General features: G+C 40.7%; 1 protein-coding gene across 1 annotated transcript in view; it reads left to right on the top strand.

The window, feature by feature from the left end:
- Positions 1–857: 857 nt before the first annotated feature.
- The window catches only part of LOC138642673 (cadherin-19-like), a 225,822-nt gene continuing 209,262 nt past the window's right edge, over positions 858–17,417 (top strand). Inside the window, exon 1 of the mRNA XM_069730990.1 lies at positions 858–965. The gene's annotated coding sequence lies outside the window, so the exon portion shown is untranslated. The remainder of the gene's footprint in view (positions 966–17,417) is intronic.

Raw genomic sequence — 17,417 nt, forward strand, 5'->3', positions numbered from 1 at the left:
TCCACCGTGAATACCGTGGAGAAGAAGGTGTTTAATATGTTAGCTTTTTCCTCGTCATCTACAACCATTCTTTCCTCACTATTTTTTTACAGTATTTTACAGTCATCAGAAGAAATCATTAAAGTGGTCTGAGTTGTAAGAAGAAGAAAATAGATAACATTTTTAATCCAAAAATATGTCAACTTTGGGTTACTGAATTCATAGATTATCTGTCACCATTTCATACTTTAAGTAGATCTTAGTATATCCCATGAAGCAACAATTCTGGACAATCTTTTCCTGACGCCTCATTCAGACATCTGAATGACTTACTTATCCAAATGGCTTCCATGCTATACTATCTTTCCCAGCTAATACAACTCGCAAAAATTCAGAAGACAAATGCATTTTTAAAAGAAAGTTGTACATTATTTTTCTATATATTAGCTTTCCTATAAACCCAGGAATTGCAAAAGACACATCCAATCCAAACGCTAAAATAAGAGACCATGAGATAGCATATGGCATGTAGAACAGTAATACACCCTAATCATCTCCTTCTATATAGACTTAAAAAAAATATTAAAAAAAAAAAGCGAAATTTCCCCCCACACAACTGATTTTCTGCAGGAAGGCTACAAAACTAGACAAACAGCTTTGTGACAGAGTCAAACAGAGGACAGTGTCATTTAGGTTACAAATTACACTTGTACAAGATGCATAACTTACAAGGGTAGTCTTCTTCTTCAGCTTGAACTTTGCTTGCTGAAGCTTTCTGCATTTTAATCTAATGAGCTGAATGCACATCAGAGAAGTCTCATTATGCCGTACACAAAAGTCCTTGTGTTCCGTGTTTACCACCCAGTACACCCAAAATAGCAGGCAGTAAAATACCAGGAGTTTTGTAAAACTGAACACAAGAGCTTTTTACTGGAAACAGGATGGATGATGTGGACTTTTACCAAACTGATACAAGAAAAAAGTGTGTGAGTATGGAATCCTTCAACTTTCTTCAAAACGTATTTCTACTTTTTGTAAGTGAATAAAACAAATATTACAGTGATAATCGAGGATCTGAAGTCCTAACACTGCAAGCATGAAAGCTGTAGAAATGTACATTTCATAAAGGCAACTTTTAACATTTTCTTGCTGCAGTATGATTTAGAAAAATAATGCTTCAAAATCATTTAAATCTATTCCATGTGGATTTTAAGCTAAATATTTTTATTTCTAAGAAAATGAAATGTTATATTAAAAGGATTCACGTACTTTATTTACTAAAATGATTTTTAATGACAGTTTAGGTATGATTACAATTAGCGTACATTTTCTTTTTTTATTTAAGATCAATATGTGAACCTGCTCTTATGCCATTTTTCCTCCCATATGCAGTGATTGTTACTAAAAACAAACTATTCCATTGTTTGACCAGAAGTGTGAGGTTCAATATTTTGTAACTTTGATGCAAATTAGTAATTATTATTGCGAGAGATGAGTTCTATTGGTTCCTTGGTACATAAAAGATGTTTTAATTAATATTATAATTATTAGTGCCCATTCATGCTGACATATTTTTCTATCTATCTATCTATCTATCTATCTATCTATCTATCTATCTATCTATCTATCTATCTATCTATCTAAATCTATAAATAGTCATTATGAAAAGATGGAAGCAAAATATTCAAAACAACTTGATTCAGTATTGTGTATGATCGCCACAAACAGAATGCAGTTTGTTGTTTGAGGAATACTCTGCCGGTGTAAATGCACTTTGTGCAAGTAAATCATCAAGATCTGCTCACAATGATTGGCAACACAAAAGACAGATGGAAGGTGCAAACCACCTGTTAAGAAGAGAGTCCAAACATTTTAAGAATAAACCAATATATTTTAATTGATATACATATTTAAAAACACTTAAAAAGACAGGGAATAAGACTTCCAAATAAGGGATGGGAAACTACTGTATGCCAAGTAATAGAAAGTCTAAAAATAGGTAGGAAGGCACCTGAAAGATAGGAAGAGAGCGGGTGGTAGATTGAGGCCGGGCTTGTATGACAAGTAAACAAATATAATTTTGATTGTCATGAAGTCCTTTAAGAGACTCTGCAGAAAATGCAAATGTAGCTACTTGTTTGTCATGAATAGATGCCCATAAATCAGGTGTTTATGCAAAGGCCCTTCCTTCAGTATTACCTAACAAGTTATAAAAATAATAAAGTAATGAAGTAGTTGTATGTTACCTCCTCACAGATCACAAATGGTAGTACAGTCAGGATTACATCCGACGTTCCCCTCATACCCTTGTGCAAGTAAATAATCAAGATCCTCTGCCAGCAGCTCACAAAGATTTCCAGAAATTGTAATTGAATAGTTAACTAAGCATATTTTGCATCACCAGTAGTGATGAGCGAGTGTACTCATTGCTCGGGTTTTCCGGAGAACACTCGGGTGACCTCCTAGTATTTGTTAGTGTTCGAAGATTTCATTTTCATCGCCTCAGCTGAATGATTTACAGCTGATAAACAGCTTGAATACATGTGTTGATTCCCTAGCAACCAGGAAACCCTCCCATGTACTTAGGCTGGCTAGCAGCTGTAAATCATTCAGCTGAGGTGATGAAAACTAAATCTCCGAACACTAACAAATACTCGGAGGTCACCCAAGTAATGAGTACACTCGCTCATCATTAATCAGCAGCCTTCTATATGTATTATATATCACAATATTGAACCTATTTGAAGTAACAATTCTACAAGTAAATATCAACCGTTTAGCGAGCCTTGCAATATGACTTAGAATAAAAGCCAAACCAGAATTCTAATTTGCAGACACAGTGTTTTGGGGAAGCAGGCAATCACACTCCTTTTTTTATAACATGTTCGTGGAGTATACCAAAATATATATATAGTAAATATGCCAAAATTGCAGAGCTTGTGGTAAAAAATATCAAAAAGTTATATGTGACAAATATGTGCCTTCTGAGCTTTGCACTGTGCCTGAAAAATATTTCCCGATTACATGTAAGGTGTTCGTGCACTCTGGAATAAATGGACTTCAGTTTGTTGCAAAATAATTTTCTATTAGCTCTTAGAAAAATTAAAAACTTTGGGCTAAAGCAACAGTTTTGTGAGGAAAATGTGATTTTATTATTTTGACAGCTCAACGTTATAAACTTCTGTGAGGCACCTGGGGATTAAAGGTGCTCACCACATATCTGAATAGATTCCTTAAGGGGTCTACTTTCCAAAATGGGGTCACTTGTGGGGGGCGGTTTTGGCACATCAATGGCATACATTGGACATCAACACATGGCCAAGTCAACCTGTCATTGGCTACAGCTGATAACAGTGAGGGTTCTGGAGTGGCCATCTCAGTCTCCTGACCTCAATATCATTGAGACACTCTGGGGAGATCTCAAGCGGGTAGTTCATGCTAGACAGTCCAGGAATTTATAGGAGCTGAAGGCTTTTGCCAAGAACAGTGGGCAGCTTTACCATCTGTGAAAATAAAGAATCTCATCCACAACTACCACAAAAGACTTCAAGCTGTCATTGATGTTAGAGGGGACAATACACGGTATTAAGAAATGGGGTATGTAAACTTTTGATCAGGGTCATGTGGATGTTTTGGGTTGTCATTATAATTTAAAAAGAGAAAACACAGTAGTTTGACATTAAATGGCATCACTCAGCAACTAACCATGAGTGGAGAAAAAGTTTTGGTGATATCATTCATATTCTCTGAAAAAAGGCCAAGAAAGCAAAAATTCTGCTGGGGTATGTAAACTTTTGAGCACAACTGTATATGCTATGCAGATATTCCTGTGTACAATCCCGCTACTTGGTTGTGGCATTCCGTATACGCTGTTCCTACTTGCATTTTGCATCCTGCCACTAGGTGTTGGACTGTTTCTAAGGTTTCTTTACATAGTCTGCACCTTGGGCCTTGACTTGAGTAGGTAGATTCGTGCTTCTATGGATCTGTTACTTAGTGCTTGCTCTTGTGCCACTGTAATTAGTGGCTCTGTGCTGTCTCGGAATAAATGTTCTCCAACCATTGATAGGATTTCTCCATGTCAGCCACCTCCATATCTGTCGATGGTACTTCCCATGCAATGGCTTGTCTTGCCATGGGTTATTGGTTTGCCACAACTGAGGATTGTACTGTGTGTGATGTTAAGGTGCAGGAAAAGAAGGAGAGGACACTTGATGCAGTGCTTACCAACCAATGGAGCACATGATATTTCTGGCCCTCTTCTATAAGGCGTACTGCTGTGTGACTGCCAAAGTAAGGGAGTTAAGTAGCCTATTTAGAAACAGATGTTGTCACTTGTCTTTAACAGGATGAGACAGTCTTTATTTAGTAGAGCATTCAGTAACTTTACCACCTAACCCAAGTACACATTGAACACTAAACCTATTCCCCCTTACACCACTATCCCGTTTTTTCTCACTCATATTGGATGTTTTCTTCTCTTTTACCCAGCTGTTTCATAACTCTAGGCCCAGACCTGTTAGTCACCTGTCACTAAATTATCAGTCAGTAATTGTTTGATGAGATAGTGTTTCTGGAACACATTATTAGCAGAAAGAATTTGGATTAAAACATGTGGGCTGGTGTCTGTACCACACTTTTAACAGAAAGGATTTAGAATCTGAAATTTGGCCTGCACCAAAGTTTTAGCACAAACAATTTAGATTAGATAATATGGCCTCCTGCTTGCACCTCAATATTATCACAAACAATTTAGATTAGGAAATGTGACCTTCTACCGGTACAATATTAGCCCAAATGATTTAGATTGGGAAATGTGGCCTCCTGCCAGCGCCACAATATTATCACAAATTATTTAGATTAGGACGTGTTAAGGTACCTTCACACATAACGATATCGTTAACGATATCGTTGCAACGTCACGCTTTTTGTGATGTAGCAACGATCTTGCTAACAATATCTTTATATGTGACAGCGACCAACGATCAGGCCCCTGCTGGGAGATCGTTGGTCGTGGGGAATGATCAGTACCTTTTTTTGATCGCTGATCACCCTGCTGTCATCGCTAGATAGGCGTGTGTGACGCCGATCTAGCGATGTGTTCACCTCTAACCAGGGTAAACATCGGGTTACTAAGCGCAGGGCCGCGCTTAGTAACCCGATATTTACCCTGGTTACCATTGTAAAAGTAAAAAAAAAAAACAGTACATACAGTACTTACATTCTGATGTCTGTCACGTCCCCTGGCGTCAGCTTCCCTGCACTGTGTCAGTGCTGGCCATAAAGCAGAGCACAGCGGTGACGTCACCGCTCTGCTTTACGACCGGCGCTTACAGAGTGCAGGGAAGCTGACGCTGGGGGACGTGACAGACATCGGAATGTAAGTATGTAGTGTTTTTTTTTACTTTTACAATGGTTGCTGGAGAGAGCTGTCTGTGTGACAGCTCCCCAGCGACCACACAACGAAGTCTATGGGAACCAGTGATATTCTGCTTTCCTGTACTCTGGAGTCTAAGTCCAGAGATCACCTTACTGAGCATGTCCATGATGTGGCACCTTCTCATTGGATGCCAGACGTTATCTGCTCTGGTGATGTGGCAGCTCCGGATTGGCCCTCAGACGATGCCACAGCCAGCTGAGTGTAAGTTTTTGGGGTGGAGCCTATGGTTTAAAAGGTTCTCAGCGGTGCATGTGGATGCGCTAGTGTCACTTATGTGTGGTATTTGTGAGTGGAATCTATGGGGCATTGTCAAGAGGAAGATGAGAGACACCAGACCAACAATGCTGACAAGCTGAAGGCTGCTATCAAAGCGACCTGGTCTTCCATAACACCTCAGCAGTGCCACAGGCTGATCGCCTCCATGCCACGCCACATTGATGCGGTAATTGATGCAAAGGGAGCCCCAACCAAGTATTGAGTACATTTACTGAACATATATTTAAGTAGGCCAACATTTCAGATTTTAAAATAATTTTTTTAAGCTGGTGTTATAAAGTATTCTAATTTACTGAGATAATGACTTTTGGGTTTCCATTGGCTGTAAGCTGTAATCATCAACACTAACAGAATTAAACTTTTGAAATACAACACTTTGTTTGTAATGGCGCTATATATGAGTTTCACTTTTTGTATAGAAGAACTGAAATAAATTAACTTTTTGATGATATTCTACTTTGTGAGAAGCACCTGTACCTTATGACACATCTATCAAATGCTGGTGCAAAGCTGGATCTTTATGATGGTATTCCACTTTATCAATAGTGAACTTTATTGGAAGGAGATCTATAAAAGATTACTGTATTTTCCGGCGTATAAGACGACTTTTTAACCCCTGAAAATCTTCTTAAAAGTCGGGGGTCGTCTCATACGCCGGGTATCGTCTTGTACGCCAGGTGTATATGGTGGGTGGGGGGTTTGTGGTCCCGATGATGGAGGGGGCGTCTCACAGAAAGTGTGAGTGGAGTATGCCCCATTACCTGACATTGTAGCTGCAGCCAGCGTCAGCGTGGGGTGCTGGGGAGCGGCGGCGGCTGCTCCTCTTTGTGCCGCATGGGTGCTGTGGGGCGGCGGTTCCTCTTTGTACAGCATCGGGGCTCTGTGCTGTGGGGCGGCAACGGCGGCGTATCTTCCCGCAGAGTCAGTCGGGGCTCCTCCGGCATCTCCTGAAAGCCCGGAGGCGCCGGCAGCTCCATTGCTGCGATGCGGTGGCCTCCGGGAAAATGGCCGCTGGGGGCGGCGCATGCTCAGATTCAGATCTCGTCTCCCGAGATCTTGGGACGAGATCTGAATCTGAGCATGCGCCGCCCCCAGCGGCCATTTTCCCGGAGGCCACCGCATCGCAGCAATGGAGCTGCCGGCGCCTCCGGGCTTTCAGGAGATGCCGGAGGAGCCCCGACTGACTCTGTGGGAAGATACGCCACCGTTGCCGCCCCACAGCACAGCGCCCCGACGCTGTACGAAAAGGAACCGCCGCCCCACAGCACCCACGCGGCACAAAGAGGAGCAGCCGCCACCGCTCCCCAGCACCCCACGCTGACGCTGGCTGCAGCTACAATGTCAGGTAATGGGGCATACGCCACTCACTTTCCTGTGAGACGCCCCCTCCGTCATCGGGACCACTCCCCCCCCAAAAAGGCACATTAGTCACCGGCCCTATAAGATGACATACAGCGTATAAGACCACCCCCGACTTTTAAGAAGATTTTATATTTTAACTGGAAAAGTTGGGGGGTCGTCTAATACGCCCAGTCGTCTTATACTCTGGAAAATATGGTAATTAGTTGATAGTTTTCATTGACTCCCAAAACCATCTGACACATCATTTGACAGTAATGTTGTGTGCACCAAAATGTGTGATGACTGAAAGTTTTGTAGATGTAGATTTTTCAACCTATTTTCATTTGAAACATTACAGCTGTGGGCTTCTAGACTAGTCCCCTGATGAATGTCCACATAGTTAGCAAGCCCGAAAAAACACATTTGTCCGTTCAGTTCAGCCTATATTCTGTCAGAATAAATGTCCAGATCTACGTCCTTCTAAGGAACCTAATCACTGTAGGATACAATATTGTTACGCTCTAGGAAGACATCCAGGCCTCTCTTGAACCCCTCAACTGTGTTCGCCATCACCACCTCCTCAGGCAAGGAATTCCAGATTCTCACTGCCCTAACAGTAAAGAATCCTCTTCTATGTTGGTGGAAAAACCTTCTCTCCTCCAGACGCAGAGAATGCCCCCTAGTGACCATTACCTTCCTTGGTATAAACAGATCCTCTGAGAGATATTTGCATTGTCCCACATGTTTGAGACAAAACACATGTGGGCACAATTCATTATGATTATGTAATGTATATTCTATTCATTTCTATTTGACAGTTCATTATTATCATGTGAATAGCATCTTCATTATTTTTCTATAATATATATTTGACTTGCTTTGCGACAATTTTCACATATTGTTAATTTACAGCCATTCCTACTCTTGCATAATAGCACAGTTTATTATTTACTATAGGGCATTATTCATACATTGTTCATTATCAGCTATTTTGATCATTTCATGGGGACAGCTTATTAAGATTTTATGATGCTTTTTTATTGAGATATGGTTCATTAGGATCATGTGATCATTTTACTGTGGCACTTGTTCACTAACAGTAATTTATATTACTACACGGGGCATAATTTATTGTATGTGCTATTTAGTGTGCTTAACGGTCCTATATATAATTAAATATACTATATTTCAGAAGTGGAAATCATGATTGAAACAGTATGCACAATTTATATATCATAATAGTCACCTGATTACAGTCACAATTCTGTACTTTATGTCTGGATTGAACACGATAAAATTGAGAAATCTATATTTATCTAGTGCATGGTTTAATTCAAGAACTAAAATTAATGTAATTCCTAACCTTATATTAGAATAGTTAGATATTTCCATTGAGCAGGGATTAATAAATACAAGTAATAGTCATAAAATCAATTTTTTTAAAGATTAAAAAAAGTGTTTTAAAATACTGGAAAAAAATGAAAAAAATTGAATCACCCTCATTTTTCCCATTAAAAATAACTAAATAAATAAATCAATAAATAATACAAAATAAACATATGTGTTATCATCCATAAAAATATGATGTATCAAAATAAAAAAGCATATTAGTCCAATTGGTAAAAGCCATGGATAGAAACATTTTTTGATGATTTTCACATAAAATCAAGCCTTCATTCTGCTCCAGCTTGACCAAGAAATGAAACTGTTAGGAGTATCAAAACAAGATGACACAAGGGAAATTTGTTGTTTTTTTATGAATTTCAGATTTGTTTCTTCCATTTAAAGTGCGTATACAGGACTTTACTTATTTTTCTGTTTGCAGCATTAACTTACAGGCAAGAAGTTGATAACTACCTGTCTGTCCTGCCTGGAGCAGATCTGTGCTGGCTGAGAGTGGTCACGGACTGCTCCTGCCAACAATTCTGAAGTTTTATTTGACCTTGTACCAGTAGAGCAGTTCTTTCTTTTTCAGTCTGCTCTTTGACTTTGTGTCACTACTAGTGTTGAGCGATACCTTCTGATATTTGAAAGTATCGGTATCGGATTGTATCGGCCAATATCTGAAAAATATCGGATATCGCCGATACCCGATACCAATACAAGTCAATGGGACACAAATATCGGAATGTATCCTGGAATGGTTCCCAGGGTCTGAAAGAGAGGAAACTCTCCTTCAGGCCCTGGGATCCATATTCATGTAAAAAATAAAGAATAAAAATAAAAAATATGGATATACTCACCCCTCCGGCGGACCCTGGCCTTAGCGGTGTAACCGGCAGCCTCCGTTCCAAAGAATGAGCGGGTGAAGGACCTTCGATGACGTCGCGGCTTGTGATTGGTCGTGTGACCACTCATGTGACAGCTCACGCGACCAATCACAAGCCGAGATGTCATCGCAGGTCCTTCACTCGCTCATTCTTAGGAACGGAGACTGCCGGTTGCAACCAGGGCGCATCCGAGGGTGAGTATATTCATATTTTTTATTTTTATTCTTTATTTTACACATAAATATTCATCCTGATCCCGATTCCCGATATCGCAAAAATATCGGAACTCGGGATCGGAATTCCGATACCGCAAATATCGGCCGATACCCGATATTTGCGGTATCGGAATGCTCAACAGTAGTCACTACCCATGTCATTCTGATGGACAGTTGGCTTCATACTGCATATCTGCGGGGAGCGAGCTGTCAATTTGCATGATATCTGCAATGACGCTCCATCAAGAAAGCAGAATGGAAGAGGAAGAGCTGCTCTGTTGACACAAGGTCAAATGAAACCACAGAATCACCAGTAGGAGAGGTCTGTGATTAGTAATCCTCGAGCACTGAAATGATGGAGTGCTCAGTACTCGAATCTAGCAGGTCGAACGCTCAGATAGGTTCAACTTGAGTATCGAGTATAATGGAGATCAACGGATAACTCGAGCATTTTTCCAGAAGACCCTTACAGGAGTGCTGGGGGGAAGGAAAATTAATCAATTGGATGTAAACAGAGCTAAAATGGAATTGGAAAGAACCTTGGACCCTGACTCCAAGGGAACAATGTTGTCAGAGTACTTCACTTTTTCCAGACTGACAATAAAACACTCAAAACCAAAAATAAAATGGATTTTACAGGAAAAATAAGTTAAGAAACATTATTTGCTTGTATATTAGGGTATATTGGGCAAAAAAGTGGGTCCTTCACCCCTTAATAGCTCTCACCGTTTTTCCGGTCACCTATGACTACAGTAAATGACATAGTAGAGTGGGAGCCAAAACCACACCCACTGGTAGTCATCGTTAAATGTAATTTTAACATTTTATTACCTTATCTGGCATGTGGTGTGTTACATGGTCAGACACACTTGTTTAATTTGTGAAGGACAGACTCTGAAACTCACAAAGCCTATGTGGACAATGTAAGAGCTTCCAAAAATTAGAAGGGAGAGGGACTTTGCTAAATGCTATATTAGAAAATAGCAAAAAGGGCCCTAAAACATAACATTTAATAGACCCATTAAAATGACATAGCAGATCATAAAAGACAAAACATGTATATTAACCAACAATTAATCAAACATTTATCTAACTATAAGTCAAGAAGAGACAAAAGATATCAATTTTAAACAAACTAGTTCACTGCACTCCCCTAGCAGTCTTTGAACAAAATAATTTTTGCTCAGGTATAAGCAGACAAACCAGTTACTATTCCCCTGCGGCACTAAAAACCTGCTCTGACAACACTTCCATGGCATAGAGGGGTAGTTCATGCCACATGTCCAGCTTGGATACCCAATAGTTGTACGGCACAGAGGAATCACAGAGGATGCTGATATGAGTGGCTCGGTACTCTTTCACCTTTTTCAAAACTTTCACTTCTTGTCAGATTACCTTTGCACTGGGAGGATCTAATGAAACTGTCCCAGACCTTTTATAGTGTCCCTTGCCACTTTTGGACCGGATGTGTGTCTCTGTCATCTCTCCTCTTTGTTTTCTCAATAAACTATGACCTTTGCCATCAGCATTGTCAGTTGGGAATTTTTGTACAAATTTTTCATGTCTGGAATTGCACCATTTTACTAGCCCTCTCCGCCGCAGAAAGGAGAGATGGAAAATTCTCCTTGTAGCATGGCTTGAGAAGGGTGAACAACCAGTATTCAGTGTTGGCCAAAATGTATACAATGTGAGGGTCAGGGGAAAAGCTGTGGGACATAATGTCAGCCATATGTGTCAGACTCCCAACAGGCAGGACTTCCCTGACCCCACCAGGAGGAAGACTCCATTTCTTCCTCCTCCTTCTTCTCTTCGTCTTCAGTCCATCCACGCTGAACAGACAGGAAGAAGCTGGCAACTATCTCCTGTTCCTCCTCCTCATTATCACCCAATCCACTTTGAGATTATGCCATGAGGCTGGGCTGGGTAGTATCACCCTGTGCACTTTCTTTCTCCATCTCCACCGGATCCACATGCAAAGCTTCTTCTTTAATTATACACAACGAGCATTTAACTAGATACAGAAGTGAGATGGCTCCCTTATTATGGTGCCATCGCTAATCACTATCTTGGTTAATTCCTCAAAGGTTTGAAGAACCTCACAGACATCAGACATCCAAATACAAAGGGATGGCGCAGAGAAAAGATTGCAAAAGGCATCAATGCCAAAAAACCTAGACGGCAACATTTCTAGGGCAAGTAGTCTGGAAATGTGCACGTTTAGATTTGGGCCTGTGTTAGGTGGCTGTGTATTTACACTTGCGATCTTATGCTTGAGGTAGAGAAAGCTGAACCCTGTGCTGGAAAAAGACTTGTACGTGGTTGCTCATGGTGGTTGCAAATGTGCCTTGACAGGTGCAGGTTGCCTGCATACTGGACAGAGGATTGGCAAGAATGTAGCACAGGGGAAGAGGTAGTGGTGCCACCCAAAGATGCTGATTGTGGACACATGCCATCGACACACCTAGTCGGTTGCGTTGAAGACATGTGACTGAGCATACTGGTGGTGGTCAGGCTGGGAGATTTCAGGCACCTGCTGATCTTGGCACAGCACAGGTTGCACATGATCATTCTTTTATTGCTCCTTTAAAAAATCAAATCACCAAAACCTTTGCCTGGGATTTTGCCGCATGTGGGTGCTTTGGGGAACAGATGCCTCCCTCTGGTCACCCCACAGTCTCTTCCTGCCTGTTGCAGTACTTTGGATCCCTCCTCTCTGCACTGTTGGCCTCGCTCTACATTACGCCTTCCCAGATTGAGTCAGTGACAACTTCATCTTACACTTTGCATTCTGGTCCTGCTGACTTATTTACTTAAAAACATCACTTGCTGGCAACTGTGTCTCATCATCATCTACCTTTTAAGACACTAATTGCTGTTCCTCACTGTTGTGTTCTTATTGTGGCTACTAAAATATTTGGGCATCACAACACATGATATCCTCATGTCCCTCTTGAAATATGCAGAGCTGGGGGACAGAATTAATAAATGGAGATATAAAAAGCTAGGTTTTGTAGATTAGCATGCATGTTTGTTGTGCTCCCACAGCAGGCACAGTTTCACCTGGGCCACGGCCTCGGTCCCTGCATGCACCAACAGCAGAACTTCCACTTCTCCATCACTTACCAGCCCTGCACATTTTAAATTAGATATAAAACATGTCATGAAAAGGACTTTTATTTATTGGTTGCAGCAGAAGTATACCTATAGAAGGACTGAAAAGGTACCTTCACACTCAGCAACTTTACAACGAGAACGACAACGATCCATGACGTTGCAGCTTCCTGGATAGCGATTTCGTTGTGTTTGACACGCAGCAGCGATCTGGATCCCGCTGTGATATCGCTGGTCGGAGCTCGAAGTCCAGAACTTTATTTATTGGACAGCAATTATACTTTATTGGACAGCAAAAGCAATGATGCTAGCAATGTTTTACATGGAGCTAACAACCAGCTACAACGATAAGTGAGTCGCCATTACGTCACTGGATCGCTCCTGCATCGTTCTGGAGCTGCTGTGTTTGACGTCTCTACAGCAACCTAAACTGCGACGCTGCAGCGATCGGCTCGTTGTCTATATCGCTGCAGCGTCGCTGAGTGTGATGGTATGTCTCTAATCCAAAACTGTCCCTAATCCCCCAGCTATCCCTACATTGAGTGCACTGTTTATATGCCTGATCTAATCTAAGATCTCTCTCCTAGATCAGCTTTAACTAAACAGCTTCCACAGAACAAGGGGCCCAGCATTGTGTCACCAGGTCTTATATAAGACCTGATGATGCAATGCTGCTAGTTAATCACAATAATGAAAGTAGCCAGCATGGCTACAGCATTGCCGTGTATGTTGATATGCTACCTCTTCCAGCAAGCCTACAAACCTGCAGTAACCACCGATCCACCAAACTACTGCACGACCAGCTCTGCCGTTGCCTATTATAATCTCACCCATCACTTGTAGATTGTAAGCCCTCGTGGGCAGGGTCCTCTCTCCTCCTGTAACAGTTGTGACTTGTAATGTTTAACCCTCTTACCCCCAAGGATGGTTTGCATGTTAATGACCAGGCCAATTTTTCCAATTCTGACTATTGTCCTTTTATGAGGTAATAACTCTAGAATGCTTATAATAATAATAATAATAATTTTATTTATATAGCGCCAACATATTCCGCAGCGCTTTACAAATTATAGAGGGGACTTGTACAGACAATAAACATTACAGCATAACAGAAATACAGTTCAAAACAGATACCAGGAGGAGTGAGGGCCCTGCTCGCAAGCTTACAAACTATGGGGAAAAGGGGAGACACGAGAGGTGGATGGTAACAATTGCTTTAGTTATTCGGACCAGCTATAGTGTAAGGCTCAGGTGTTCATGTAAAGCTGCATGAACCAGTTACCTGCCTAAGTATGTAGCAGTACAGACACAGAGGGCTAATACTGCATAAAGTGTATGAGAACATGATGCGAGGAACTTTTTTTTTTTTTTTTTTTTTTTTTATTATAAATAGGCCACACAGGGATCGTTAGGTTAATGCATTGAGGCGGTAGGCCAGTCTGAACAAATGAGTTTTTAGGGCACGCTTAAAACTGTGGGGATTGGGGATTAATCGTATTAACCTAGGTAGTGCATTCCACAGAATCGGCGCAGCACGTGTAAAGTCTTGAAGACGGGAGTGGGAGGTTCTGATTATTGAGGATGCTAACCTGAGGTCATTAGCGGAGCGGAGGGCACGGGTAGGGTGGTAGACTGATACCAGGGAGGAGATGTAGGGTTGCTTGCTTGGGATCCAATGCTTCCTTGGATCCCAGTGTTTCTAACACTGCTTTCTCATGACATATTTTTCTTAATGACAGTGGTAAAATTTCTTTGATATGACTTGCATTTATTTGTGAAAAAAATGAAAATTTGGCAAAAATTTGGAAAATTTTGCAATTTTCAAACTTGGAATTTTCATGCCCTTAAATCAAAGAGATATGTCACAAAAAAGACTTAAGTCACATTTCCCACATGTCTATTTTACATCAGCACAATTTTGGAACCAACATTTTTTTGTTAGAAAGTTATGAGCGATTTCTCATTTTTACAACACCATTTGTTTTAGGGACCAGAATAACAGTTTTATTTTCCCAAGGGTATCAGGAGAAATTGGACCCCAATCGCTGTTGTGCAATTTGTCCTGAGAACACTGACATCCCATATGTGGGGGGGAACCACCGTTTGGGCACAAGGCAGAGCTCGGAAGGGAAGGATTGCTGTTTTGGAATGTAGACTTTGATGGAATGGTCTGCGGGCATCACGTTGCGTTTGCAGAGCCCCTGATGTACCTAAACAGTAGAAACAACCACAAGTGTCCCTATATTGGAAACAAGACCCCCAAGGAACTTATCTAGATCTGTTGTGAGAACTTTGAACCCCCAAGTGTTTCACTATAGTTTATAACGCAGAGCCGTGAAAATAAAAAAACATTTTTTTCCACATAAATTATTTTTTATTTTCACAAGGGTAACAGAAGATATCGTACCCCAAAAATTGTTTTTCAATTTGTACTGAGTATGCTGATACTCCATATGTGGGAGAAAGCTACTGTTTGGGCACACGTCAGGGCTCGGAAGGGAAGTACTGACATTTTGGAATGCAGTCTTTGAAGGAATGGTCTGTGGGCGTCATCTTGCATTTGTAGAGCCACTGATGTGCCTAAACAGTAGAAACCCCTCTATAAGTGACCCTATTTTGGAGACTAGACCCCCATCGAACTTATCTAGATGTGTTGTGAGAACTTTGAACCCCCAAGTGTTTCACTAATGTTTATAACGCAGAGCCGTGAAAATAAAAAATCATTTGATATGATTATTTAGCCCCCCAAATTTTTCTTTTCACAAGGGTAAAAGGAGAAATTGGACCACAAAAGTTGTAGTCCAATTTGTAATGAGTATGCTGATACCCCATATGTGGGGGTAAACCACTGTTTGGGTGCATGGCAGAGCTCAGAAGGGAAGGAGCACTGTTTTACTTTTTCAACGGAGAATTGGCTCGAACTGAGATCTGACGTCATGTCGCATTTGGAAAGCCCCTGATGTGCCTAAAAGGTAGAATTCTAACTCCAACCCCAACACACCCCTAACCCTAATCCCAACCCTAACCATAACCCTAACCACACCCCAAACCCAAACACACCCCTAACCCTTATCCCAACCCTAACCATAACCCTAACCATACCCCTATCCCTGACACACCCTTAACCCTAATCTCAACCCTAATCCCAACACTAACCCCAGTACCAACCATAAACATAATCCAAACCCTAACTCCAACTCTAGCCCCAACCGTAACACAAACTTTAGCCCCAACCCTAACTTTAGCCCCAACCCTAACCCTAGCCATAACCCTAATGGGAAAATTGAATAAATACATATTTTTACTTTATTTTTCCTTAAAGAAGAGGGTGATAAGGGGGGGGGGTGATTTACTATTTATAGTGGGTTATTAAACAGGGTTTTTAAGTTTGGCAGCTGTCACACACTAAAAGATGCTTTTTTGCAAAAAATAGTTTTTGCAATAGAGCAAAAAAAGCTTTAATTTTTCCATATTTTGGCCCACAGAGTCATGTGAGGTCTTGTTTTTTGCAGGATGACGTGACGTTTTTGTTAGTACCATTTTCGGGCACATGACATTTTTGATCGCTTTTGATTTTGATTTTTTCAAGGCAGAATGAACAAAAACTAGCAATTCATGAATTTCTTTTTAGGGGCGTTTTTACCATTCCACGTGTGGTAAAACTGATAAAGCAGTTTTACGCTCCGTACGATGATAGCGATACATTAAGATACCTCATCTTTTTTTAAGTTTTGGTGCTTTCATACAGTAAAAACTATGCTATATAAAAAAATATTATTTGCATCATTTTATTCTGAGAGCTATAACTTTTTTATTTTTCCGGTAATGGAGCTGCATCACAGTTTGTTTTTTGCGGGACGGGACAACATTTTCAGCGGTACCACATTTATTTATATCTTTTTTTCATGTTATTGCACTTTTTGTTCGGCGGTATGATGATAAAGCATTGTTTTTTGCGTTTTATTTTTAATGGTGTTTCCAAAAGGGGTTAACTAGTGGAATAATTTTATAGGTAGAGTCGTTACAGACGCAGCAATACTAAATATAAGTACTTTTATTGTTTAGATTTTTCTTAATTTAAATAGTTATTTTTTTTTTATATTTTTACAATTATTTTAACTTTTTTTAATTTCATTTTTAGTTTTACACTTTGACCCACTATGAAACAATCATTTTATGCAGGCTGATCATTTCTATAGCATGCAGATCTGCACTGTGCATGACAGGAAGTGTCTCAGCTCTGGAGACCCGAATGTCATCATGGCAACATCAGGTCTCCATGGCAAGCCGCGAGGTCTCCAATCCCAAGGCAGAGAGGTTGTCAGCCCCTAAGCCAGCTCCGGAATGCTGCGATCATGTTTGATTGAGTGATCCGGGAGCCCTTAGTGCCAGGTGTCAGCTGTGAGAATCAGCTGACATCTGGCCGTGATCAGCCGCGCTCCCCCCGTGAGCTCGGCTGATCGCCTTTTAATGCACAATTAAGCCCCAAGTCACATGGACTGAATAGTACGTTCAATGCCAGAAAGGGGTTAAGATTACAGTACCTTTTTTGTTATGTATACCCCTTCCTCACATGTAAAGCGCCATGGACTAAATGGTAATATTATAATAAGTACAGTGCCTTGCGAAAGTATTCGGTCCCTTGGAACTTTTCAACCTTTTCCCACATATCATGCTTCAAACATAAAGATACCAAATGTAAATTTTTGGTGAAAAATCAACAACAAGTGGAACACAATTGTGAAGTTGAACAAAATGTATTGGTTATTTTAAATTTTTGTGGAT

This window comes from Ranitomeya imitator, chromosome 6 (assembly GCF_032444005.1).
Source record: "Ranitomeya imitator isolate aRanImi1 chromosome 6, aRanImi1.pri, whole genome shotgun sequence".
In the NCBI taxonomy this organism is placed as follows: domain Eukaryota; kingdom Metazoa; phylum Chordata; class Amphibia; order Anura; family Dendrobatidae; genus Ranitomeya; species Ranitomeya imitator.